Source organism: Lithobates pipiens, unplaced genomic scaffold, assembly GCF_037356315.1.
Source record: "Lithobates pipiens isolate NorthernLeopardFrog02 unplaced genomic scaffold, aLitPip1_a1.2 Scaffold_10, whole genome shotgun sequence".
NCBI classification, from domain to species: Eukaryota; Metazoa; Chordata; class Amphibia; order Anura; family Ranidae; genus Lithobates; species Lithobates pipiens.
The window spans coordinates 3741597-3749793 of NW_027507686.1; the positions used below are offsets into that span (position 1 = coordinate 3741597).

At 47.9% G+C, this 8197-nt stretch overlaps 1 long non-coding RNA gene across 1 annotated transcript; it reads right to left on the minus strand.

The window, feature by feature from the left end:
• Positions 1-525: 525 nt before the first annotated feature.
• Positions 526-6416, minus strand: LOC143927184 (uncharacterized). Its single transcript, XR_013262244.1, has 2 exons — positions 5963-6416; positions 526-1705 (listed from the first exon to the last, which is right to left on the minus strand). It is a non-coding gene; the product is annotated as an uncharacterized LOC143927184 (long non-coding RNA).
• Positions 6417-8197: the final 1781 nt, after the last annotated feature.

An 8197-nucleotide genomic window follows, 5' to 3' on the forward strand; every position in this document is an offset into this window, starting at 1 on the left:
CCAGAAGACAGCAAATCTCAACTTCCATGGCAGTCCCACAGCCATGGCATACGAAGCCTTACATTAGTCAAGCTGGAACATGTGATAAAATCCATCTCTGGAGTTCAACTTTAATCAGCTCAGTTGGCTGAAGATAAACCGAATTTCTGGTAGAAAAAAAGGCAGCAGGTTTATAAACACCGATCTGACATTGTCCTCAATAGCCGCATCCTTTTTATCATTGGGTTTAACGCATTACCAGCACCTTGGCGCCAACCTTCAGCACCTGAAGTCCTGGAACAAAATGGAAGCCGATCAGCTAATATGACAGATAGCTCGGCTACAGCAGCAGGGACCAGCAATGTGTAAAAATCAGGAGTCGTCCCCAAAATCCAGCACCTAAAGATGTACAAATATTACTGCGATATATATACAAAATAACACTAATGTTAGTGGGCAACGGAAAGGTGATCAGGAGGGGGGAACTGGTGGGGGGGGGGGGGGTGGGAACAGATTGTAAAACACCAACAGATCCTTCAAAATGTGTCTGACACTATCCAGCAGAAATAATTTATTTATCCTATCTATAATATACAGGAAAAGGACCGGGAAGTTGGCAATTACGAGCTTGTCTAAGTAAACACCCTTTTACCCGACCTTGCATCCTCATTCCGGTAAAATACGTTTCCTCCGGACTCTCCTCAGCTCTGCGATTAAGTTATGTGCAAAAACCTCATTTCGGCTGGAGACGAGATGGTTTTCAGCCAAACCCCCACCCACCACCATCCCCCCCTCCCCTCCCCGATAAACAGGTCAGTGCCTGCCTCCTCCTACAGACCTCTGGGAAGCACTGGGAAAGGACCCTGGTTTAGAAGAAACTCCGCTTACAGCTTGCTGCCAAAAGTCTATCCGCAAGCATGCCACTGTGCGCGCAGTCCTCCGACTGTAGACCGCTGCGCGCAGGCAGGGTCTCCGTGCCCTTATAAACTCCAAATGTTCAGTGCAAATTGCCAAGGAAATAAAAAGTACGTGTCCGTTGTGGCGTCACATTATAACAACACCTTCTTCTGTGTCCATCATGGCGTCACATTATACAACGCCTCCTCCTGTGTCCGTCTTGTGGCGTCACATTATACAACGCCTCCTTCTATGTCTGTCGTGGCGTCACATACAACGCCTCCTTCTGTGTCCGTCTCGTGGCGTCACATTATACAATGCCTCCTTTTGTGTCCGTCTCGTGGCGTCACATTATACAACGCCTCCTGCTTTGTACGTCATGGCGTCACATTATACAAAGCCTCCTGTGTCCGTCGTGGTCGTCACATTATACAACGCCTCCTGCTGTGTCCGATAGCAGTGAAAGGGCTAAACGTGGGCAGGGTCCTCATACTGCGTGGGCTCAGTCCCTCTTTAAAAAAAAAAGAAAAAAGGAAAGACGCTGACCTAAAGACCTCTTGGCGTTGTCCACCTTTGGGAGGAACGATAGCTGGGCTGCGCAAAAGATTACACCTCTTGCAGCTTCACCCCCGGCGCTTGCTCCCGGCAGGACTTAAAGGATGATAGGAAGAGGCTTCAGTTTGGCTTTTGCTATTCCCCGGATTCTCCGGCGTGGATTACGCAGGGAACGCATGAAAGAAGGGACACGTGTGTGTAAAGCAGTTTAGACATCCCGGAGAGGACGTGGAGAACGACCTCTGTGATCCTAAAGCGGGCGAGACCCAGTAATCTGAAAGACAAAAATGGAATTGGTGTCTTAGACAGCATTGCTAGCAACAGCGAAACAAAACGGGAAATTTAGAAAATAATAAATCCGGTACAATAGAGAAGACTTGTGATCTGCTGAAGCAGGCAAAGCCAACAGGTTCAACTTAAACCCCTATACCCCCCACCTCCCTTTCCTCATGTGACCGCCCTCAGCCAATAGACAAGCTCCTGTGCAGTCACATGGTCCTTTATATTTAAAATTATAACGTATTTTCTTTGCTTCCTCTATCAGCAAAGTGTATGGGTAGCCCAAAAAAAAATAAAAAATTCCAAGTTTTTGATTGATGACAAATTGATAAAGGGATGTCACCACTCTGCATCGTCCAATCACAGAGTGCTTTCTATTCTCTGAATGGAGCCGGTGCACAGCAGCCAACCTCCTGTGTTCTGATGGCATCAGGCCGGCCGCTCAGCACAGGACCTGGAAGTGGAGATCACTGTAGTAGCGGTGCCTACTACAGGGATTTCCAGCCTCCAGGGGCATCAGCTAGGTATGGTACATAGTTATATAGGTCCAAGCTGGAACAATGCAACCAACTATACAATGCCTGGAACAATTCTTTAATAAAAAAAACTTAAAGTGGTACTCACCTGAAAAGGGAAGTTCTGCATCTCATCCCCACTTTAGGTTTTTGTGTTTCTAGGGCCTGGTTTTGAAAGGTAACTGCTCCCACTTCGGCTGGGCTGCTAAGGTGATCCTGGCAGAAGTTGAGCCACCAGCTCACCTCCTGGGCACATCACAGGTCCCAGGAGGCTGCAGGTCTTAAGGCAGAGTACAGTGAGAAGCCAGCTGTGAAGCAGCAGGGAGCTGGGGACCCGGAGACTGTCAAAAAACAGACTCTGGCAAGTCCCCTTTTATTAAAAGTCAGAAGCTACAGTATTGTCGCTTCCGATCACATTTAAAAAAAAAAATGTTTTTAACAGATTGAAGATCCTGTTCAATGGTCTTCTAATCGAATGCCTCCCAGCCCAATACAGTGATATTAAGGTCTTTTTTTAAAATATTTTTTAACATGTCATACTCACCTGCTCTGTGTAATGGTTTTGCACAGAGCAGCTCGGATCCTCCTCTTCTCGGGTCCTCTGCCAGCGCTCCTGGCTCCTCCCCTCCTGCTGAGTTTCCCACAGCAAGCAGCTTGCTATGGGACCACCCTGGCTGAGCTGCTGCTCTGTGTGTGCATTCAGGCATGTAGCCGCAGCTCAGCCCCGCCCTCTCTCCTCATTGGTTCATTGATCGACAGCGGCAAAGTCCATGGCACCCACTGCTGTGTCTCAGCCAATGAGGATAGAGTTCCAGCCAGCCGAGGCTCCCGTCCAACATCGCTGGATAGAGACGGGGCTCAGGTAAGTATTAGAGGGACTGCTGCACACAGAAGGCTTTTTATCTTAATGCATAGAATGCACCTTCTGCCTTTAAAACTCCTTTAAGAGTTCTAAGCTCAGGGCGGCAGAGGCAAGCAATTGGGCCATGTGACTGTTGTGATTGGCTGTCGCAGCAGTCACATGATCAGAAAGCCCCGATCGCAAGTATGCATTGGGAGCTACGGATACCCCAATAGCTATCGCTCTGGGAGCGCGCTCTCAGCATGGCAAGTGGTTTACACAGAGCCACATATTTGCCCGCGGCAGGTGGCAAGAGGTGAAGATGGCTATAATATGAATAAGGCAAGGGTGCTCACCACTTAGCCATAAGAGCTGCCCTTGTGTTGGCCAACTACAGACCCTGCCTGAGACCATGGATCATATCTACAGAAACAAGATTTTGGTATACACCAGTGATGGCGAACCTAGGCACCCCAGATGTTTTGGAACTACATTTCCCATGATGCTTTAGCACTCTGCAGTGTAGTCGAGCATCATGGGAAATGTAGTTCCAAAACATCTGGGGTGCCGAGGTTTGCCATCGCTGGTATACACCATAAAATACTTGGGAGTTCATTGAGAGACATCAGAGGTCTCTACCCTTCAATGTATAAGGTCATGTACAGAAGGATCAGACATTAATGGGGATAAAAAAAAAATAAAGATCCAATATAGTCCCTACTACTACCACCATCAGCATGCTCCCAAACACAAAAGGGGGTGACCTTTGCCCCACCAAGGACTACAAGAAAATGATTAAAAACACCTGGAAAGCACTAAACCCAACACCCAAATGTGACTCCCTGGCTGAGGACAACCACTCTGCAATACAGATATGAAGCTCCAGCATGTGATGTAGAGAACGACTTTAAAGTGGAGCTCCACTGGGGTTTAATTTTATTTATTTTTTTAGGCAAACATTAAACACAATCAAAACACTGACACTTGCACACTCACTGTTTTGGAGATTGAGCTTGCCCTGTCTGCTTTCGTTGTAAAGATCGACTTCTATTCAATCTGTTTAATCTTGCTTGTGGCATGTGAAGCCACAAGCATTTACTTCCTTGTTCTCTCGATGCTGAGCTACCAGCATTCTTTGCTCGTTCCCCGCGCATGCTCAATAGTAGCTTTGTGGAGCGCCATAAAGTTAGTTGGTTGCCATCACAACAGGTGGCGTCGCAGGAAGTTCCCACCCCTTGAGATGGCAAAAAAAAAAAAAAAAAAGTAAACCGACAGTCGTAACAGCGTCACTTCCGTTCTTCAAATCCCGCGATAACTGGCACAAGGCCTCCACAATGACTAATGGGAACAATGACACAAGCTCCCAGGAGTCAGTGCTGGCTTAAGGGAAATGACAAAATAGCCGCACAATACCCGCCCATATCCGCAGACTAGACGAAAAGGAAGCAGAGAAGAACATCTGTAAAATACAGGTACTTTGGGGGGGGGGGGAGTCAGATTTATGTCATTACATTAACGCAATCTGATTGAGATAATTTTATAAAAAACATGGCGGAGCTCCACTTTAACCACTTCCCAACTGGCGCACGCCGATGTACGTCGGCAGAATGGCACGGCAGGCATATTGGCGTACATGTACGTCAAATTTTTAAATGCTGCCCTGTCATCGCGAGCGCGCCGCCGTGTGGCGGTCGGGACCCCCGTGAGTCCGGCCGTGGGTCCCGCGGACTCGATCGCCTCATGGGGCGGCTGAACTGGGAGATGCCATTGTAAACAGCATCTCCCCATTCTGCCTAGTAACAAGTGACGCTGATCTCTGCTCCATGTGATTGGAGCAGAGATCAGTGTTCACTAAAAGAAAGCCCAGCCCCCACAGTTAGTAACACACCCCTACACTGCCACCCACTGGTTAGCTCCTTCACTGCCATTTCCACAGGAATCACTGCATTTGTATAGCACTGATTGCTGTATAAATGACAACGGTCCCAAAAATGTGTCAAAAATGTCCGATGCGTTTGCCATAATGTCGCAGTCACAATAAAAAAAAAAAAATAAATAAAAAAAAAAAAAAAAAATCGCTGAGCGCCGCCATTACTAGTAAAAAAAAAAAAAAAATTAATAAAAATGTCATAAAACTATCCCCTATTTTGTAAACGCTATAACTTTTGCGCAAACCAATTTTTTACCAAAAATATGTAGAAGAATACGTATCGGCCTAAACTGTGGGAAAAAAAAAGTTTTTTTTATATATTTTTGGGGGATATTTATTATAACAAAAAATAATGCGTTTTTTTCAAAATTGTCACTCTATTTTTGTTAATAGCGCAAAAAATAAAAACCGCAGAGGTGATCAAATACCACCAAAAGAAAGCTCTATTTGTGGGAAAAAAAGGACGTCAATTTTGTTTGGGAGCCACGTCGCACGACCACGCAATTGTCAGTTAAAGCGACGCAGTGCCGAATCGCAAAAAGTGGTCTGGTCTTTGGCCAGCAAAATGGTCCGGGGCTGAAGTGGTCAAAGAAAAAAAACAAAAAAAAAAAAAAAACAAACAAAAGCAGAAAGCTCTTAATACAGAATAGATGAAGATGTCCATCCTCCTCGGACACAACCAGAACCGGAGGCATGCTGGTAGTGGAAGGGGTTATCTTGAGATGGTGTACAGTGCCCTATCCTTCTGTAGGTGGCAGTATAGCATGAAGGGTAAAGCCTTCCCGTGTCCCTCAATGGAGGAGACAAGCACAGCTTACACTGAACCATCGCACCGACGTTGAGTAGCCCCAGTGGAGCCCACATACTGGCTACACCGCCCTAACCGGTCAATAAAAAGGGCCTAGAGCTGGCACTGAGCCCGGCAAAAAACCTGTGCAGCGCAGCAAGGGGGTGACCTCTACTTACCTTAAAATAAAGCCAGATAGAGTGGCTGCCAGTCAATCAGAAGGATGTTCCGGACAACACCTGTTCACTTCAAACCAGGAATCTATACAGCTGGAAGAGACAAGAACACCGTCAGACCATAGAGTCCTCCGTGTAGGAGATATAGATATGCAGGAAATAAGCTGCCCAATGAGAGCAACAGTACGGACCATTACCCACCAACCATGGCACCCCACCTCACCAGCACCAACACCCCACCTCGCCGGCAATGACACCACACCAAGACTATTACTTCCCTCCTCCTGAAAACGTCGGCTGTCTGACTTCAACACTTCCTAAGTGGCTGACCTGATCAGCTGTGTAGACCCCAAAAGGTCAGTTGTCCTCATCTCCAAAACTTGTACACCACCCAGATGCCCAAAGACATTGTGTGTTGTACTTCCAAACCCAAACTATTTACTGAAGTCTGCTGCCTGCGCACCTGTAATATAGATGTAGTGTCCCTACTTGTGAAATTACTGTGCTGGCCCAGCTCCTCCACCACCTCCTCCACCACCTCCTTCAAAATCTTTTGCGTAGCTGCCAAGGTATACATGAAGGGGACTACTATAGCACATCGCTCGAGTCTGCTTGGGCTGCTGTCACATCCAAGATGGCGGCATCCAGCAACAGTCTCATTACTTTTGGAAGTGTACACAAGGGAAGGGGAAACAGTAGTGCTAGGGGGGGATGAGCTACGCACAAAGCTCAGGGGGTGCGCAATGCACAGAGTGCAGAGTTCAGAGGCGTACTACGCACTGAGTGCAGCATTCAGGGGTGTGCTATAAACAGAGTGCAGGGTCCAGTTCTCTTACAGGCTGTGCACATCTCACCTCCACCCGTCCTCAGCTCTGACCTCTGCACCACTCTGCCCCATCCTCCACCCCTGCACACATCTCCCTTCACATCCCTCACCGCCCCCCCCCCCCCCCCCCCCAAAAAAAAAAAAAAAAAAAACACACAATCTCACTGCACCTGGTCCCTACGGTGAGCGCAGGGCTGGCAGGAACCAGTGGGACTCACCAAGAGGAAAGTAGTCCTTATAAATACAGAAGGCTTCTGACAGTGACAATGGTGAGCAGAGGGCAAAAGCCGGAGGTGGCTTTGCTTTCAGGCAAAAAAAAAAAAAAAAACTAAAAAAAGGCCTAAGGTGCAATGGCCACATGAAATAGTATGGCGGGCCGGACTGACACATGCCCCAGGCATAACGAGCAAATAATGCTTGCAGTGTGGCGGTGGTGTGGGTGCTAATGCAAGGGTTGATTTTTTTCCCCCCAATGGAGTTGAGCATTAAGGCTCTGTTCGCATCTTGGTGTATGGGGGTGGGGGGGGGGGGGTGTGAAGTGGGGGCGACAATCACGGTAAAAATCGCACAGATAGAAGCACGGGACACCCTTCGCCCAAAAGAAGCTCGTGGACTTCTTTTGGGTGAAGAGCATCACGGGATTCTGTTAGTGCAATTTTATCGCGATTGCCGGTCAGACGAATCACGAAAAAAATAAAAAAATAAAAACGCACCACGTTTGGGGTACTATTAAAATTGACTGGGCTACGCACGGGCGTCCTGCGATATGCTGTTATTGCAAATCATAATGCAGAGATGTGAATGGAGCCCAAGCGTGTTGAAATGATTAGTCGGGTGATGGGGGTCACTTTTACGCACTTCTCCTTTAAGCAGTTAAGACGGAAGTGACCCAGCACTGGAGGAGTTAATGTGCCCAGTGCAGCGGATTACTTGTCAGTAATTACCCCCGCCCCGCCCCCCCTCTGGCCCGGTCCCTGACAGGAGACAGCTTCCAGCAGTCAGGTTACTACAGTAACAACGGGGCACACCAAGCCGGGATGAACGCCAAGTAACCAGGACAACTAGACACAGGCGATGCGCCCGGCACAGCGGTGAGAACTCTGCTGACTAATGGCAGCCAAATTACAGGGGAAACGACTGAGATAACAAAGATAGAAAGCAATGAGAACATGGGCGTGATTAACCCTTCCCCCATCCGAAGATCATCTCTCCCGCTAGACTGTCTTTCCAAATGACTTCCGCCAAATAAAACCCCCACACCATCTCATTTTCCGATGAGCAAGACTGAAATGCGTGCAACACTGGCTGCGGAGGTGTGTCCAATTTAAGCACCGCCCATGTTTGTGCAAACATCCTGAGAGGGAGGTTGCACAGTACATAACCACATGACTGAAGAACGCAGTCCTACTCCG